This window comes from Equus przewalskii, chromosome 16 (assembly GCF_037783145.1).
Source record: "Equus przewalskii isolate Varuska chromosome 16, EquPr2, whole genome shotgun sequence".
Taxonomy (NCBI): domain Eukaryota; kingdom Metazoa; phylum Chordata; class Mammalia; order Perissodactyla; family Equidae; genus Equus; species Equus przewalskii.
In genome coordinates, this window is record NC_091846.1 from 21,147,618 (window position 1) to 21,168,311 (window position 20,694).

Genomic DNA, 20,694 nt, shown 5'->3' on the forward strand with positions numbered 1-20,694 from the left:
ACTAAAACTGTAAAACTTGTAGAAGAAAATATAGGGGGAAAGCTTCATTACATTGGACCTGGCAATGATTTAAGTATGATACTAGAAACACAGGCAACAACGGCAAAAAGATAAATTCATCAAAATTTAAAACTTCTGTGCATATAGGGACACTATCAACAGAGTGAAAAGGCAACCTTTAGAATGAGAGAAAATATAATTTGCAAATCATAGATCTGATAAGGGATTAATATTCAGAATATATAAAGGACTATAACTCAGCAATGAGAAACAACCCAGTTAAAAAATGAGATAAGGTTCAATAGACATTTCCCTGAAGAAGATATAAAAATGAGTAATAAACACAAGAAAAGATCCTCAACATCACTAATCATTAGGGAAACGAAAATCAAAACCACAGTGAGATAGCACTTCGACCCCATTAAGATGGCTATTATCAAAAAAAAACAGAAAATAAGTGTTGACAAGGCTGTGGAGAAATTAGAACCCTTGTGCATTGTTGATGGAAGTGTAAAATGGTATGCCACTGTGGAAGACGGTATAGCAATTCCTCAAAATTTAAAAGTAGAATTACCATATGATTCAGTGATACCACTTTTAGGGGTATACCCAAAAGAACTGAAAGCCAGGCTCAAACAGATATTTGTATGCCATGTTCATAGCAGCATTAATCATTGTAATGAAAAGATCAAAACAGCCTAAATGTCCATAGACAGATAAATGGATAAACAAAATGTAGTATGTACATAAAATTGAATACTACTTAGTCATAAAAAGGAAAGAAAGAGTCTGATATATGCAACAATATGGATGAACATTGAGAAAGTTATGCTAAGTGAAATAAGATGCAAAAGGACCAATATTGTATGATTCCATTTATATGAAATACCTAGAATAGGCAAATTCATAGAGATAGAAAGTAGAATGATGCTTTCCAGGGGCTGAGAGGATGGGGACATAATGGGCAGTTAGTGTTTAATGGATACAGTTTCAGTTGATATAGATGAAAAGATTCTAGGGAGGGTGGTGATGGTTGCACAACAATGTGAATGTACTTAATGCTACAGAACTGTATACTTTAAAATGGTAAAATTTATGTATATTAAACCACAATTTTTAAAAATGAAGACATTCTTACTGTGACTTTTTTTTAAAGATTTTTTTTACTTTTCCTTTTTCTCTGGTACATAGTTGTGTATTTTTAGTTGTGGATCCTTCTGCTTGTGGCATGTGGGATGCCACCTCAGCATGGCTAGATGAGCAGTGCCATGTCCGCTCCCAGAGTTCGAACCAGTGAAACCCTGGGCCGCCAAAGCAGAGTGTGCGAACTTAACCACTCAGTCACAAGGCCAGCCCCACTGAATTTTTTTTTTAAAGATTTATAAAACTATTTTTCAGTAATCACATTTATTTCTTTCAAGTTTGGCACACTTGGCTTAGTTTAAAATAGACTTAGCAAAAAAAAAAAAAAAATGGAGGGTTGGAATTGAAATGACCCTATTGATTTCTTCTTGATTTTGAAATAATCATTCATTTGATTTTAGAATAATCATTTAATGTATATGTCTACTGTACAGGGGCAAAGAACAATATGTAGTCTTGAACAGTTATTTAGTTGTTTCGTGATTTTTTCTTATAGTTTAAGTGATTTCAAATTCTTTCTCAGAAATAATTGTATCTGTTTAGTACACTAGTATACCGACTAGTGTAGCTGGGATAGTGCCTGGCACATAGTAGGTGTTCAATAAAATATATTTTTAAATGAAAAATATATATATATAAATTTTGTATATTTGAAAATGTCATGTTTACGTTTTGGTCTGAAAAGTGGGTTTGAGTGGGGGAGGGTAGCCTAAAGGACAGTTCCTTAATGTAATTGATAAATACAAATATGTATTATGTATTTCTTAAATCATCGCAGATTTATTTTGGTTTTATATTAAAAATTGTACAGAAACTTGAAACAATAACAGAATAATATGTGAAATGTGTTGCTCAGATAGGAGATTAGCTACATATGTTTTTTAATGGGAAAATATTCACGAAGAATGTGGACTATATGACAGTTGTGCTTTGTATAAACCATTAGATTATTAGAAGGGAGGGGCAAATTTCAGAGCACATCACCTTATTCTGTATTATAGCATTGAAGTAGTAGTATTGAAGTATTGTAGGTTTAGTGTAGCCATTTTAATGATGAGAAAACTGGGCCAAAAGAGGTTATCAAGGCTTGAGCGAGAGTGGTGGCAGTTTTCTGGTATCTTTCATTCCTGTAATTTCATTCCTACATCTTAGTAAGTGGAAACTGTTTAGGCGTATACTTCCTTGCCTGGCGAAAAGTGGAGACAGGTAGGGGATAGGAAAGTCAAGAGCCACAGGATTCCTGTTTTATTTCTCATCTCTGGGTACAAACACCTTTCCAATGCTTCGTATTCTAGAATTACTTCTTATAACAAAGTGATATCCAATTCTAACAGAGTATTCTAATAGGGAAATGTCGAGGGTAAAATAATATTTGGATTGTTTTTAACATAAATTATCTAAGAGAAAATTGGTTTGTTTTGAGTCTTTTGTATGTTTTTGCTTTATTTAGTATTAAAATATTTTACATGACCTCTAGTCATTTCCTTTAAAAGCATATTTGCATTTTACCAGCTTAAAATTATTGAAACTCAGCTCTTGTGTGTCATTTCTTATTTTTCCCTTGATATGAAGTCTTACCTGCTTGATGAAGATGTCTTTTGAAAGATGTACTACAAGAATGAAACGCTGTTTGTAAATAATGCTTTTACCAAGGTAAAGACTAAATTTTATGAATTCACTTTTTGTTTGTAAAAGAAAAAAATAATTTCATATATTTAATGCATTCAAAAGTTTGATTAAATATTTAACTGTATTGAATTATTAAGTTGACCCAGGAAAAAAATGCTTTTCTTTTATTATACATCTTTGTGTTCCTAACTTATAACAATGTGCTTAGCACGTAGTAGGCTTTCCTTAAATTTTCATGTAGAAATGTTTTATTATGCTACTTAAAAGCTTCTAAGAAATAATTTATACATACTATGTCAATGTTAGAATCTTTAAGCATGGATTTTTTAATGTATTTATCCTCTTTTTTCCTAAAAGAAAATTTTTTTTGTATCTTTAGGTGCTAATGTGTGTTTAAAAAAACAAAACCTTGGAGTAAAGTAGCAGCACATAATGGTTTGTGGATTTTGAAAAGGTGCAGGCCATATTGTGCTGCCTCAAAAATACAAGGATCTGATCTTCTGAAGAAATTGTATTTCTTTTTATTCATAGCTCTTATGACAGCAATGTCAGCAGTGCCTTAGCAGCACGTAAATATTGGCGTTAAGATTCTAAAATTATCTCCAGTATTAACTGTGCTGCTGAAGTAAGGTTGGCCATACTCAACAGTTATATTTTAATATGTATTAATATTACTGATGTATTTTCAGTTTTATTGATAATTTTATGTTTATGATTCTATAAAAATAAGTTAGTATGTACTAACTTTTCAGATCTATTGAGTTTATTAAAGTAGTATAACTGCAATTTAATAATTGTGTTGAATGCTGTTAAGAGTTTATTGAATGAGATTATATAGCATCAAATAAATTTAACTCATTTATATTCAAGGTAAACATTCAGATTTACTTAGGATAAAACAGAAATATTAGTTTTCCATTTGTTTCTGTAGTAAAAAGAAATTACTTTAAAGATACTTGCTTATCTCAGATAAATGTACATTATAAAATATACATTTTCAACAGAACTTAAAAGATAATTTCTAGTAATGCTTCTAAATATTTTTTTATAAGGGAAGAGGGAAAGTATCAAAACATGTGAATTAAATTTCTGAAATCCTGGGTCTTAAAATGCACTTAATCATAACTTTAAAGGGAGGGAAGACCATACAGATGACCAGCCTATTCGTTGGGTAGCTCAGGAAACAGAAACTCAAATTAATTTCTTACACATGATAGATTAGGATCTTAATCCTATGGCTTCTAACTTTGTACTATCATATTGTTTTTTCTTGTTTCTATTAAAACTTTTTTTAAATCCTTAGCTGAAGATTTTTATCTGACAAGTTGAAAATATGAAAGCATTGTTTGCTTTTTTTGTATCCAATATTTAACTTCAGTGTTACACCAAAAGTTACTATTGTACTTATTAATTTTATAAATGCAAATACAGTCAAAATTTTTAATTGAATTAAAATTTGAAGGAAAATATTTTCTTTATCTGCTGTTCCTTATTTGTTGATGTTTTATTGTCATTAAACTAAAAATTGATGTTCAGGAGAAGACAAGTGTGTTTGTATAGTGTACCGTACTTCTATTCTTATTTCCTACAAGGAATATCTTACCCTTTTCAAATATAACTGAGCAGAAAATCTGCAAAATAAAAGCAGTTCTTAATGAATCATTTCCAATTATAATTATCTATTTCGGAAACCCTAAAAGTATTTCAGATGTAATTTAAGGAATTGTATTTGAGGATCTAAAAAGAAAATATTTTATAAGACAAAGCTCTCATTTTTAAGGATAATCTCACATTTCCCCAAAGGAAGCACTATACCATATATATGGTGTCTAGAACTAAATGTCAGCTTTTACATGGAAATAATATTGCCTTGGTGGTTTTAACCATCGTTCATCATGCTCTTAACCTGTTTCGTTTGTTTCATTTGAACCATTTTATGAAAGATTGTAACAAATATATGGTAATTTTTTGTTCCACTAAAAGTGTTCTGGGATCTAACACATGGATGCTTAGAAATATTTATTGAATGAATTGCAAAGTTTGTCCAGTATATTCCAGAACAACTCAGGAGTTAGATTTCTTTTTTTCGTTTTTGTTTTCCTAAATGTATGTGAAGTCGGATTTTAGAAAATTATATTTAGTCTAATCTGCCTACTAAATGACAAAGGGAACACTGGATTTTACATTTACTAGGTAAATCTTTGTGTCTAGGTGCTCCAGATGTGAAGAAGGACCACTGGGGGCTATTACAGCTAAATGAAAACTTTTTTTGTCTTAATCCTGAGAATAGATTAAAGAAAAATTGAAATATTAGGGGAGTAAGAAAATGTAGAAAAACTGTTGGCATTGAAATTCATTGTAACTGTATGCAGCTTCTTTCCAGTGTCTTATTAGAGAAGAGGAAATAGCCTGTCAATGCCTAATGAAACACACATTTAGGTAACTCAACAGGACTGGAGAGTTAATATACTTCCATCTTTGTGAAATTTTGAAACACATAAAAAGCAAATAGTAAAATAAAAGTTAGACCCTTTAATGTTAATCTTAATTTGGCTATTTTTCAAAGAAGAAATAGTTATATATGAGTGTATATTTTCATTTTTTCCATCTTCTTTGGAAAAAAATCCTAATCTTTTTCATTCAGTTTTCTTTTTAAGTTGATGCCAAATCATTCCAATATCGAGCATCTTAAATCTGTTACTTCGAGTATGGATTGAGTTTAGAGCTAACTCAGAGGACTTCAGGCAAGTATCCAGGAGGTAGTGAGAGGAATGTTTTAATAGTTCAAAAATTCGGTTTGCATCCTATATTCAAATGCAAATCTCTTAAGATCACACATACTGACATGTGATAGTATATTTGAAAATTTGGCCATAGACTAAATTCCATATTTAACAGCAAAGATTTTCTCCAATCAATTATATGTTATTTTGGTTGTTATAGAATTATGGGTGTTAAGCCAGTGAGTAATCATTATTGATACATGCCCAGGTTAGCCATAATTGGGTTAGCAAGATTATACATTCATAAACTGTGATCTCTAAGTTAACTTATTTATTTAGAAGTTGACGTTCTAAATCAAGCTTTATTTTTTCCTTTTGCAGGTGGATATTACTATCCCTTATTCATGGAAAAAGTTGTATTCTAAGTGTTGTTTCTCGTTGAGTATTAACAAAAAGGAGAAAAATTAATGTCCTAAACTTTTGAGATAGATTTGGCTCTAGTAAGTATTTAGACATACTGCTTGCATATCTGGGAGAAGAAATGAGACCATTATCAGTACATTTCCAGCTGAAAAATTCTATTTTCTTACCTCTTATCAAGGAATTTCTTACAATTTCTGTTGTATTACCGATAGCTTAAGCTCATTTAATGCAGAATTAACTCCTCTACCAGAAATTTAAGAATTTGTGTTATTCCCTTGTTTATAAAATATATCCCACGGATTTCTGATGTCTTTTTTTTTTTTTTTTTTTTTTAGACTATATGCAGTGAAGAAAATGTTGGCCAAATAAATAAGTTTAAACCTTTTATGTTAAAATTACTGTGCAAAGTGACAAGTTAGTTGCTGGGGGGTTTCTTGTCTTTAATATACTAAAATTAAAGGCAACATTTATAATTTCTATTTGGGTCTATTTCTTGATTATTAATACATTGAATTCATGCAAAAATTTCATGAGTAATACACTTAGATTAGCATATTGATGAGCACAAGTCTTCCTTAATTCTGTGGGACTTTGAATAATCTGAGATTTATTATTACTTGTGATTGGACTTCTGTGTTTTGAAGAACTATAAACTGCCTGGAGAATCTCATTATTATTTATATTTATCTTATGCTATAGGGTTAGATTTTGTTTGAGAAATTGTGCTGCGCAAAAAGAAAACTTTTAAGGCACTTTTACACTAAATGTTCCTCAATTTGATTAACTTGTTATGAAAGGCAGTTTATATATCTCTGTTTCATAATTTAACCATTTAGCATGGATTATTCTATTAAACAATATCTTTAGGAAGTGGTAGAAACTTTAAATCACCCCAGAGTTTCTTATTTCCCACATCTTATTTTATAATTTGGGAATATTTATATTTATGAAAGTAACATTTTCAAGGATATAAGTTGTTATAGTACCATTAAAATATTTTTTCTCTTTGGACTTAATGCATATGCTAATAAACTATAGGTAATTTTTTTTAAGTTTCCATGTTATCAATTAAAAATACCCTTTAGCATGAAGCAATGAAGCATAGAGTATTTGTTGTCCCATAGTATAAGTTGAGACAGTACATCATTTCATAAGAGAATTTGTAAATTTTAACATAGTCTACACAGACTTTTTATATTAATTTATATTTTCATGAATGTTTTTTCTGGCAGTGTGAAAATACTAATGTTTGACAAAGAGCATTAAAAATAGATTTGAAATATTTATATATAAAGAGAGTGGTACAGATTTATTTATTCTGCTATTTAGGTACTGAGAATCAGCACTGAACAAAACAGGTAAATTTCAGCCCTCATGGAACTTACAATCTTGGGAATGAGGCATGAGTAATAGAATAGACAAAACACTGATAGGTACTGTATGTGGTATGTCAGATGGTGATAAGTTCTGTGGAGAAAAATAAAGCAAGGGAGGTGGAAGGGATGGGATTAAGATGTTTGGAAGGCAGGAGAGGTATGTTTTTAAATAGTATGGTGAGAAAATGCCTCACAGAGATGACATTAGAACAAAGACCTAAAAAATGATATGGGAGAAAACCATTAAGAGCCTTTCAGGCAGATGAAATAACAACTACAAAGACCTTGAGGCTGAAGCATTTTTTGGTGTGTACAAGGAACAACAAGGAGGTCTGGGTGGCTATGATCAAATATACAAGAGGAGAATCATATCTCATAGGATCAAAGAGTTATGGGGTCATATCTTAATAGCTGTATAAGCTTTTTTCTTAATTTACAGATTTAATTTTCCATACTTCTTTAAGAGAACCTTGAGAATTGTATGTGCCTCAGCCTATTTGACTTTTGTACATGGAACAGAATATTTTTACAAATTTGACTCAAGGTTGGAACCTTCATCTGAGATCATTTAGAATGTAAACAAAATGTTTAAATGGCCGGTTAATAGGTATATGTGTGATGATCAGGTTTTTATGCTTTGATGGCTCTGAAATTGTTTTTTACTTGATCATTTTAGCTAATCAAAGCTAATGGCTCCAAGAGACACTCTGAACTTGTTCATGTTTGTCTTTTACCCAAATGAACTACAATCATCTTTGACTCCTCCACTCTTGGAATTCCTGCCATAGTTAAGTACTTCATTATTTCTCACTTATCGCTATTCTGCAGCATCTTAGCTGAGGAGTTCTTTGCCTGTAATTGTTTCATCCACTGTAGTATATCACACTAATTTTCCTAAAACACTGCTTTTCCTTATAGGTTATAATTCAAACTCCTTGGCTTGTACCTCATGATCTTGCCCCAGCCTTGTTATGTTTTTCCATTTTTCTGTCTCCATGCATTTATTTATGTCATTTCACTACCCCAATTCTCTCCCAACTAACAACTGTACATTTTTAAAAATCAGGCCAAACTTCTCATGTGTGCTAAGTGTTTTCTTATTTTAACGGTCAGGGCATTAGCCCTCTTTTGCATGATATGAACAATCTGTATCTGTAGTTCTTAACCCTTTTCCCTAACTTAACATACCTGAGGGACATAACACTCCTATCATTAATTGCGCCTCATTTATTCATACATGTTAACCTTTTAAATGTATTAGCAATATGAATAAAAATTGAAAATTTAAGAAGCGAAGAAAAGCAAGTGGAGTAGGATATCCAGAACTTCAAAACACCAGCCTAAATATCAGGTTCCGAAGTTTAAATATTAATTTTATGCTGACAAGCAATATAGTTGGTTTTTTCCCTCAGTTATAAGAAAAACTATATATATAGCACATATAGTAGAATGCAGACCAGCCATGCTATATTTCAAGGATCTTAGCACATTAAAAGAGTGATAAATTATCTATTTCAGTTTTCTAATATTGTAAAAGCAATAATAAATATGCTCTTTTAAGAATAATCCATGTGTTTATTATAGTGTGTTTATAATATTAAAATATTGGAAGAGTTTTTAAAGTGTCCAATAATAAAAGGCTGATTAAATAACATGCTGAGTGGAAAGCTTTTAAAATAATCTAAGGAATATTTAATGAGCTAGAAAGTTGTTCATGATTAAGTGAAAAAAGGTTACCAAATAACATGAACAGATTCATTAGAAGAATACCTTTGTTAAACTGTTACTACTGATTTACTATGTGTGTGAGATAAATCTTAGGGTGAGGAAGTGGATCTTTTTTCCTTGATTATGAATAAGTATATAGGATTTCTGTGAAGGGAAAGTTTGTTTTTTGAAAAAGAAAGAAATCCTTGAAAAATAAAAACAGTTATTTGAAGCAGTCTTACCACCACAATCTCACCCTCTTTGAAAATTTGTAAATGGAAATCCTGCTAAGTTCAGGAACTTTAGAAGAGACAACAAAGAATTAACTATCATGGGAAGACTTGTACAGATAATTTCAAAAATCAGATCATTTTAAAGTCAGTTTTAGGGAAGCTGTCTACTCTGTGTTATCAAAGGCGTGTTGAAAAGGAATTCAAGAATCACTTCTTGAATTCTGTTGAGAGGTTTTGCTGTCATTTGACCACTCTTCCAGCCCCCAGAACCTCAAAAGGTAAGTATAAGAAAAGGAGTGGTTAGGGGCTGGCCCATGTGGCCTAGTGGTTAAGTTTGGCATGCTCCGCTTCGGTGGCCTAGGCCTGGTTCCCAGGCACAGACCTATACCACTTGTCAGTGGCCTTGCTGTGGCGGTGACCCACATACCAGATAGAGGAAGATTGGTACAGATGTTAGCTCAGGGCAAATCTTCCTCAAGCAAAAAGAGGAAGATTGGCAACAGATGTTAGCTCAGGACAAGTCTTCCTAAGCAAAAAGAAAAGGAATAGATAATCTATTTTAATTTTAAAATTATATTAATAAGCTATGTAAAGAAAAGCAAATCTGGTTTATAGTTATAAATATTTAATAGCACAACGAAACTGACTTTCAGATCTAAAAATTAAGGGGTTTTCTGTTCAAAAAGTTTAACTTTTCATAGCATACAAGTAATATATAGGCATAGAAACCTCAGAAAAGACAAAAAAATCTATTTAAAAATCACATTTTTAACATCCAATGACAACCACTATTATTAGCTTTATATTATTCCTTTCTAGTTGCATAATTGGATTAGCAAATTTATTTCTTAATCCAATTTATAACTATGCCAAGGACTGGAAAGAGCATCTCCCTCTAGAGAAGAGAGGGAATATGCTTCTGGCTAAGAAACTTTTTCTTTACATTTATCTAAAATATACCAAGAGTACCACTAATTTTATAATTTGCTCCTTAATATTTTACTGTAAAACACCTAAAATTTTTAATTTTTTTGTCTCAAGACATTTTAGTAAATTTGAGCATACAAGAAGATGAATCTTTACCTTGTGGCTTTCTCTACCGCATCTGCATGTCATCCCCAAGGGTACCTTTCTATAGTGTGAGAAGCCTGAGGTGAGGGAGGTCACTGAAGGATTTTAAGCAGGAGAGTAAGAAAAACAACTACTGAAATATGTATATACTGCTCAAGATTTGTTCAAAGAGAGATGTCTAAGACCAACCGGTATGTTATTTAATTATGAGTTTGTTTCTTCTTTTGTACTGCAGTAATCACTTCAAACTTATCAAAAAGCTGAGGTGTTCTAAAACTGTGGAACTCACATTTCATATTCAAGAAACATTTACTAGTAGTTATGGACATTTCAGTTCAAACATGGCTATGGTTATCAAAATGTAAACATGACACAAATATATAAATTGATAATGTATGACCTGTCTGTTACAGTGACTCAATTAGAATATAAGCAAAAATGGTGGATCTTAACCTATTTTTCTCACATGCTAATATTTTATAATTTAACTAAAACTCTAAGAACAGTAGTAGTTTAATTTAGAAAGGTTTAGAATCTGAAAACAATTAGGTTGATAGAATAAACAAACTATTATTTAGGACACTGAAAATCTGAATCTATCTGAGGGGAGGGGTGTTTATCACCAAAACAGGCCCATGGTACAGATTTCAGACAGACCATCTCTTAGGCGACTTTTGTCAGCATTTTAGTTAGTATTGCATCCTTTGAAGAAACAGGAAAAATACCCAAAAGTAAAAGCCTCAGGTCCATAATAGTTAAGCTATCATACCATTTTTTTAGTTAGTCATTATTAGATATGTTTACCTCTAAAACTCAAGGAATTTGGAGCTTTAAAAATTGATGCCTTATTCTTTCAAGAAAGTTTTTCATAGTAAAACTCTTGAGGAAAAATTTGTGATGATTTTACAATACTTCCTATGTTCATTAAGAAGTAAATTCCAGGGGCTGGCCTCGTGGCCGAGTGGTTAAGCTCGCGCGCTACGCTGCAGGCGGCCCAGTGTCTCGTTGGTTCGAATCCTGGGCGCGGACATGGCACTGCTCATCAAACCACGCTGAGGCAGCGTCCCACATGCCACAACTAGAAGGACTCACAACGAAGAATATACAACTATGTACCGGGGGGCTTCGGGGAGACAAAGGAAAAAATAAAATCTTTAAAAAAAAAAAAAAAAGAAGCAAATTCCAAAAAAAAAAAAAAATTCCTTCAACGTACTCTTCCTTATTTTCAACAATACCAGATGGTCTTGGTTTCTGGATAGCCAAATTGGATAGTGTAATTTGGAGCTTTAGGTAAAGGTTCAACAAATTCTAAAACTAGCAAGAAAATTCATTTACTCAGGTTAACCTATTGCTATATGCTAATAAACAGTTGTTCTCCCCAAACCATTGTTTTTTGTTTTTTGTTTTTAAAGATTGGCACCTGAGCTAACAACTATTGCAGATCTTTTTTTTTTTCTTTTTTCTGCTTTATCTCCCCAAACCCCCCAGTATATAGTTGTATATCTTAGTTGCAGGCCCTTCTAGTTGTGGGATGTGGGACACCACCTCAATGTGGCCTGTCGAGCAGTGCCATGTCTGTGCCCAGGATTCGAACCCTGGGCCGCCGCAGCAGAGCATGCGAGCTTAACCACTCGGCCATGGAGCCGGCCCCCCCCCCCGCCCCCCGCCCCCACAGCCATTGTTGATTGCAAGTCTTGGTGTGTAGGGCTCATGTCAGGCCACATGTAGAGTATGGATGTGAACCAACTAGAGGACATTCAGAGAACTGAAAAAAATATGAGGTGTTCAAATGTCATAAGAAGTGGCTGAAGTTATTAAGAAGCTTGCTTGAAAGAGAAAAGACAACAGTCTTGAGGTTTACTTATTCTCTTGCACTGGAGGCAAAACTGGGGAGATTGAGTTTCAGGGATGCAAATATAAACTTAACACAAGCAAGGGCTTTCTACTAAATCTGGATGTGTGCATTATGGAAATGGACTGCTTTACCAAGGACCTCAAAGGTGATGAAATATGGGGGGAAAATAAGATTTAAAGACATCATTTGAAATGAAGACAATCAATACATCAGCTTGAACAAATCCTTGCCTTTAAAATGTAAGGGTATTTATGCTAACAGGACAATTTTTGACTAAAGGAAATTTTGGAAAACTTCTGGATTTTTTCTTTTGTTTTAGGACAGTTTTTACCAGACATGCTCATTGTTTTAACAGAATTGACAGTATCTAGGGAAGGTACTGTAAGAAGTTCAAGATCAGGGTTTCCAGAAGCACATGTCACTTGCCTGAGAACTATGAAATAATGAAAATGTTAACTCATTCTCACTGTTAACATTTTCATTAAATACTGGGGTTGGAACATAATTTTTAAATGCTGAAAGCCTTTATAATTTGGCATTTGTTCTGAAGGATTCCTTTTTTTTTTTTTTGAGAAAGTTTTGCCCTAAGCTAACATCTGATGCCAATCCTCTTTTTTTTCGCTAGAGGAAGATTAGCCCTGAGCTAACATCTTTGCCAGTCTTCCTCTACATTGTATATGGAATGCCTCCACAGCATGGGTGATGAGTGGAGTAGGTCTGTACCTGAGATATGAACCTGCAAACCCAGGGCCACTAAAGTGTAGCAAACGGAACTTGAACCACTCAGCCACAGGGCCAGCCCCCAAAGATGGATTGCTTTTTGAATGATGTTGGACAAATCCAGTGTAGAACTGGATTACTAAATTTTCGTTTTCCTCGCAAGACTTCAAAAGAGAATAAAGTTGAAGAATTTGGATAAACGGGAAGGAATTGATTCTGCAGAAATTCTGTGTCATACAGTTTTGATTTGAGGAGGGTTGAGTTATAGTGTCAGTGGTGCATTCTTTGATTTTTACATTCTAGACTGCTTGGATATTAATAGCTTGGGCTTAGAATTAACACTCTTAGAATTCTCGTTCTGTCATTAAATGTAAGGAAATTCAGCTTCAGCTGGAGCTTATCTCATTTTACCAGGTACATAGTAGGTACTCATTTATTAAATGGAGTGTTCCCAGGAAGCTCTATCTCTGAGACTGGCAGGGGGTCTAGTTGATAGTGGCATCAAGTATGCAGGAAGTAATCATTCTGTAGTATCTTTGCCAGTCTTTTGAGCCCAAATCATTGAGACTTCATTAAACAATGTTATGGCTTGGCTGAGAAGATAATTTTTATGACATCTTTTAATGCAGGCTTCTTAGTTTTTACAGATAAAGTACTTTTCAGATTACTCTGATTCTTTTCCAAATTATATATGAGATTCTTGATATGAGAGAATTGTAAATACAATAATGAATATCAGCCCTGGCACATTTGTTAATTTTATTTGCCCCCTTGGGAATTGGGCCAGTAAATTTTTATTGTTTATTTTGAGTGGTTATTTTAGTGAAAATGACCCAAATCAATCAAATCAAAACATTTTAACATCTACCCCATAGGGTTCTTGATTTTTTTAAGTGCATATAGAAAGCACTCGAGCTTTAGGCACTGCTATTAGTGATAGAAATAATAACTGCTAACACATTAATGTTTATCCTTTACCAGAAGCTTTTGCATTTAATAACCTGTTTAATTCTCATAACCACCCTATAAGGGAGATACCTCATTATCCCCATGTTATAGGTAAGGAAACTGAGTCACAGGAAAATATCATGCCCTATGTCACATACTAGAAGTGGAGGAGTCCGGATTCAAGCTCAGGTGGTTTGATTGCAGAGCTCATGCTCTGAGGAATTATATCTATAGCCAGGGAGAGGTAGAGGAGACAAAATTAACAAACGTTAAGCCCTAAAATGCTCAAAATGATAGTGATGCCTTCCAAATAATGTCTTATAGGTATGTATGTGAAAGTACTATACCAAGCATAAATTATCTCAAATATTCCATGATGGTACTACTGTCCCACTGCAAGGAGGCATGCTCTTAGAAGTGTGTTTCATAACACTGAACATGAGGTGTTTATGTGTCCGTGTCCTGTATGTATGTGTGGTCCATGGATATACATGCAGATATGTGAACTCAGTCATCCCTTAATATAATAGCATAGTCCTCCCATAAGAAAACTGCCCCATCTAACTGTCCGGGGTACATCTACACAATCTATAGGTCATGATTGGTTGTATTGCTTTTAAGGCATTAAAGCATCAAACAACATTGTCATCTCACTTAAGCATACTGTCTCTCTTTGGAAGCTCATCAAAATCTGAAAAAATATACCGTTTCTAACCAGAAGACTGCAGACAAACTATCATCTAAATTGTAAACTTACTTTGGAAATTATCCCTAAGCTATCAGACATATGATTCTCTTAGTATTTAATGTCAGTTTAAAGAATTAGACTTCTGGCAAGCCTTAATCATTAACTTCCTTGTGTCTCAGAGCAATTTCAGGCAGTATAGCAAATTCTTACTCAGCCTTCAGAGAGATTCTCAGGTATTACCTCAGAAGGGCAACCTCCTCCAACCCCTCTGTACACAAACAGAAAATTAATAACTCCCTTTTCTTTACAATATCCCTTATAGTAGTTACATTATTGCTTATGTTAACATCACGTTGTGATTATTTTCTTCCTTAAAATTTCTTTACTACTGGTCTGTAAGCCTAGTAGGCTTGAGACTGTATCTTAACTCAGCTCATTTGGTGACTAATGTAGTAACTAGAGCTAAGGACCTCACATAGCACTCAGTAATATGTTAGTTCCCTTCCTTATTGTAGAATACATTGATACCAATATTATTATGGCTGCTCAAAACAACTCACTGGTCAGCCAGAAATTAGACCTTACTTTTTAGTGGAATTCTCCCAGGCTCAATTAGGTCAAATCTATTTGTAGATCAACAATATCACAATTCCATTGAAGGGTCAGAAGGAAAGAGAAATGAGGAACATGAAATAGTACTTGCCAGGTTAAATAAAGTTTCATATGTAAAATAAGTCTTTATAAGGGCTCTTTACTTCTCATGAAGATGAACTGGTAAAGGAATAAAGAATTTCACAGAGCATAGTTTATCTCCTCACTAACAGAGACGAGAAATTTTGACAATATATCTAATGTAAGTCTTAAGAAAAATTGTCTCTAGCAGACTGAAAGGATTCCCAGATGTTTTTTTCTGAGATGTTACAGGAAAGCACCATGGAGGTCAGCAATTCCAGTTAGCTTTGCTACCATCTCAAGATTCAGGATTTTTACAAGTATTAAGTACTTTTAAAAAGTATTAATATTATTTAATTGCTGTTTTTTCCACTTCATCATCCAGCTGATTGACCCTACAGTTGATTGCTTAAGACAGCTTTAAAAGCCAAGTCAACCTTGCTTGGGCTGATGAATTTATACTAGCTTGTATGTAAGAATCCAACCAGAATAGCTATTTGTAACTACCTCTGTCTTTCTAACTCATCAAGAATAGTTTTCCCTTGCATCTTTCCTACTGAGTTCATAGGGTGTGACCCCTTTTCCTAGCACTGTATTTGTGTTCTTTTCTTTCTACTCTCCCAGACTCTGAACTCTGTCTGCCTGCCTGAACCCACATTACCCAACCTCTGAATCCTGCCTGCCTAAAACCATGGCGTTCAGATGCTTTGCCCTGCATTGGGAAATTATCTGGCTTCTGGGCTCTACTTTTGTTTGGGAGACCCAAGTATATTCCCAAATTACCTGAAACACTAGCCTTGATATCCTGCTTGGTGTATATAGCCTCTTGGATCAATTTCACATGGTGGCCTCTGTTGCTCGTCGTAGTTAATTCTTCCCAAACTAGGCATGACCTACCTGTCAGTAAAATATTTGGGTGTTTTATAGTTAACAAATGTATTCCTTGATAATTTACCTGATATGTCTGCTACTCTGAAATTATTTTTATTTTTAAGAGGTTTTCTAAAATTAACTGCTTACTGCCAGATAATACTTTTTACCCTCCTCGTTTTTAGACAAGGAAAAAGCCTAAGATATTGTTGCACTAGAATACAACTTTGAAGTCATAATTCCAAATACAACACATGGCACAGTACCAACACTTAGTTAGCTTTAGGGAGATAATTGCTTAATAGAATTTGTCCAGAGACCTGTGAAAGGAGGCATGAGAATGATGAAATAATCTTATAACGTCATCTTCAATTCAGGCCTGCCTAATTATTAGCCATGGAGTGGGCTAAAGTGGTTAGAAATTCTTTTTTGTTAGCTAAGGTTACTTTTCATCTTGTTTCATTTCCTGTCTTAATATGGTAATCTTTTTATATGAAGTTGTGCTGTTTAAATTTTCGTGATTATAACTTATGTGTAGAATGTATAATTTTACAATTTGTGGTATCCAATATGTTACTTCAAGTGACATAATTTCCTTACACATATAAGGACAATCTTAAAATTAAACTGAAAACATATCTGACACATAGTAGATATCCAATAAACATTTAAATTAATATTGAATTAATAAATCTGATTCAGTTAACATTGGAGTTTTGAAAGGTAAGTTAGAATTTTTAGAATTCTCTTAAATTTATAATTTTAGAACCTGTTTTCAAAGTGTTTACTTTTAATGTTCAATATTTTCATATTTAATTTCTCAAAGTTGAAAAGATGAAAGTTCTCATAGAAATAATAAAGTGAATTTTTTAGATTAAGTAATTCTTTTTAGACTATGGTTCTGTTTCTTGGAAAAGGAAAAAAAAAGGGGAACATCGGCGATAGATGTTAGCTCAGGGCCAATCTTTAAAAAAAAAATAACAAGGAATTAAGATTCATTCAAGAATTCATATAAGAATTAAGGATAATATGGAAAATCAAGTAAGTAATATAAATTAGAATTGAAAATGTCCACTAGATTAATTTGATGATTCTAGACATGAGAATCTGTAAGTTATTTTTTATTGTTGTCTTTTTTTTTTTAAAGATTGGCACCTGAGCTCACATCTGTTGCCAATCTTTTTTTCATCTTCTCCCCAAAGCCCCCCAGTACATAGTTGTATATTCCACTTGTAGGTCCTTATGGCTGTGCTATGTGGGATGCCGCCTCAGCATGACTTGATGAGTGGTGCCATGTCCACGCCCGGGATCCGAGCTGGTGAAACCCTGGGCCACTGAAGCAGAGCATGCGAACTCAGCCACGGGGCTGGCCCCTGTCCTCAATTTTAAAATTGAGGACAATTTAAAACTCTCAGACAATGAAACCTCCATCACTTCATTCTCATTCAGTAATGTGTGTACAGCTATTCATTCAGCCAACAAGTCACTTTGTTCGGAGACACTTGCCTCTGATACTAGTCTCTTTGATGTCATCAAGATGCATCTTAAGATAACAATTGAACATGTAAGAGAAGCTGAAGTTTCTCTCTGGTTTAGAAGACCGTGAAATGAAGCAGAACAAAAGGTTATAATGCAATATAATAAAATTCATATTTGTGAATATTATGCTAGAGAAGTGTTTAGGTAGCTTGGTTACTTTGCCAGAGGAATGACAATGTAAGAAGAAACTTAAACTGCTCCTATCCCAGAGAGGTTAAGTGTGGTCATATTCAAATACTTAAAAATTAGCTCTGCTACTACTTAGTTGTGTGAACTTAAGCAAGTTGCTGTCTCTCTCCAAGCTTCAGTTTTATAGGTAAGAGGTTGAACTTGGCTCTGTCTTGTCCCCAATTTTTATAATCCTAAAACAGAGTCAGCCTCGAATACATCCCTTTTGTGAATAATGCTGTACACTGAAATATTTACTCATAGGAGCAAAGGAAAAAAGTTAAATAATCTTGTAGATTTATGTGGAAACCTCAATATCACCTTAGAATTCTGGAAATTATATGTTTACCTTTGCCATTATAGAAAAAAATTTAGATTTGTTTCTCCTACCCTTTGTCAGACCTGCACCTTGACTGTATGAGACACAGTCAACAAAAAGAAAAACAACCCCCACTGGAACTTGGAGAAGGAAAGGCACTCACTATAAATGAAAAATACTGAGAAATAAATTTTTAAAGTTTTATCAGATAAAGCACTTAATTGAATTAATGGGACAATATAGTGTACTAGATGATTTAGTGAACTAAAGTTTACAATAATCTCAAACCTTCTTTGAATATTTTCTAAAACATTAAAAATTATATTTCACTATTTTTCTTGTCTTAGAGTACGCTGAATATTAAGTTTTATGAGTAAGGATCTCATCAAGTCATGAAGGATTATGCAATAAAGTACTATGTAATAATATGTATAGAAGTTTTAAGAATTGTGTTCAGTGTGTTTTAAGCCATATAATCCAGAGGGTGTCTTGAGTACTATTTTTCCTAAGATTGACTTCTTTTTTCTGGAAGTAGACTGCACGAGACTAATTCAGGTTAGCAATTTGAAGAATTCCAGTTTCCTTTAAGCAAAATTTCACTTTATTTCAAACTGAACAAAATTATATTGTATTCATGATTTGACAACACACTTGAAAAATACACACTCTAAAGGATTCGAATTGCAAAACTTTCCGTTATAATCTGTTGTTTGTAAGCAAGGCCATGTACTTGAAAATCTCTCCTAGTGCCAGAAATTGGATCAGAAGGGACTGGATTATCAAGAATGGCTCCTGGTTTTGATCATGGTTATGTTATGTACATATGGTAGAGTAGGACAGTTTTATTCATATGCAAATCTATTTGTGAATAGTGTGAAAATCTGAGGTGGTGATAATTTGAGCTTTTAAATTCTGTAAATGAGAGTGAATATAATTACATTTCATCAAAAATAGTTATCAAAATATACTTTAAAATGCCTTAAAAGTTTTATGTTTGCGTTTTTCAAGTGAGATAATCTTTTTTTTTTCTTTTTAAAGATTGGCACCTGAACTAACATCTGTTGCCAGTCTTCTTTTTTTTTCTTCTGCTGCTTCTCCCCAAAGCCCCCCAGTACATAGTTGTATATTCTAGTTGTGAGTGCCTCTGGTTGTGCTCTGTGGGACGCCTCTTCAGCATGGCCTGATGAGCGGTGCTAAGTCTCCACCCAGGATCCGAACCAGCAAAACCCTGGGCAGCTGAAGTGGAGCATACAACCACTCAGCCATAGGGCCAGCCCCAATCTTTTATTATTAAGGGCCTATTCTATGCCCAGTACTGCACTATAGTCTAACAATGATGGTCCCTGTCAGCTAAGAATTTTTAGCCTAGATGGAAATACTATATTAATATACAAGAAACAACTACAGAATAGTGGAGTATAAAGTCTACCTTGCTGACTTGAAGTGCAATAGAAGCTCAAAGGAAATGTGGACTTAGACTCATCAGAGAAGACTTCTTAAAGGAGGTGGAGGATGAGCTGGGCTTAAAGAATGGATAAGATTAATTAAGTGAAATGAAGGAATTGGATACTCTCAAGTGAACATGAACCAAGGCATGATCAAGTAGGAAGGAGTAAAGTATATACACTAAAGCAGACGTTAGTACTGGGGAATAGGTAGGGAAATGAGCGTAACCATGTTTGAGATTGTTTTCCTTCCTTTGCATAAGGTGCCCTAATTTCTAATTGAAGAATACAAGAGTATTCGAATTGTCGGCATCCTTTCAAGAGCTAAAGTGTGATGATTTGAAGAAAAAAACAATTTGTAAGAAATATGGAAAGAAATCTAGGCTTAAATTAGACAAGTTTACTCTAAACATTAGGGTGTTTGACTTTTAATTCAGCAAATCAAGTGAGAAATCTTGAGAGGAAAGGGTTGCAAAGTCAAAATCCCACTATCAAAGATACTTTTTGCCCTAGGTAAGATTAACTTTACCACTATGGGAATGATTGTGAATTAATACCACAGTACTATTGTTAAGCCAAATAGAAATACTCCTTTTCCAAACCTTTTACTAATTTGCATCCAAGCCTTAGCTCAAGTTATTTGCTCCTAGAATGTCCTTTCCCTCATCTTCAACTGTCCAAATCTGCTTAGGCTCTCTACCCTCTGCATGAAATTTCCCCAGTTCACTTTACTTCCTCAGCCAGTAATACCATTTCTCTCTTTTGTTCTCCTATACCTGACTTAGAAAAATTAATATATCCTGCCTTATGGGCAGGGTCTATCTTATTATTCTTTATTGTATACTGTGCAAGCCTGACATAGTGGGTGCTTGATAAATGGCAGTTGATTCCTGAAATCAGCAGTAATAACTTTATGATAAATTAAAATATTTTGGGAAAACTGAATACCAGCTAGGTAAATACAGAATGCCCAGGCTCTTTCCTGGGAATTTAGGAGTTCTCTACCTTTTACTACTTCTCTTATCAGGGCTCCTCCCATTCTATGCTACCTATTAACATTCACACCTCAAATCCCAGCTCCCTTAAAGTGTCCTTTTTTAGAATTTTTAATCAAAGCCAGAAACCCATGTGTGGGGGTAAATAGTTGGAAGGCCTGTGAAATTTT

At 33.7% G+C, this 20,694-nt stretch overlaps 1 long non-coding RNA gene across 6 annotated transcripts in view; it reads left to right on the forward strand.

The window, feature by feature from the left end:
* The window catches only part of LOC103559736 (uncharacterized), a 71,925-nt gene that overhangs the window by 23,807 nt on the left and 27,424 nt on the right, over positions 1–20,694 (forward strand). For 3 of the 6 annotated variants that reach the window (XR_011527823.1, XR_011527818.1, XR_011527822.1), the window contains exons 4-5: positions 2,716–2,796; positions 5,877–5,995. This is a non-coding gene — a long non-coding RNA (uncharacterized lncRNA). Of the gene's footprint in view, positions 1–2,715; positions 2,797–5,416; positions 5,517–5,876; positions 5,996–7,150; positions 7,277–20,694 lie in introns of all 6 variants that reach the window. The other 3 variants (XR_011527821.1, XR_011527819.1, XR_011527820.1) reach the window with 3 other exon arrangements.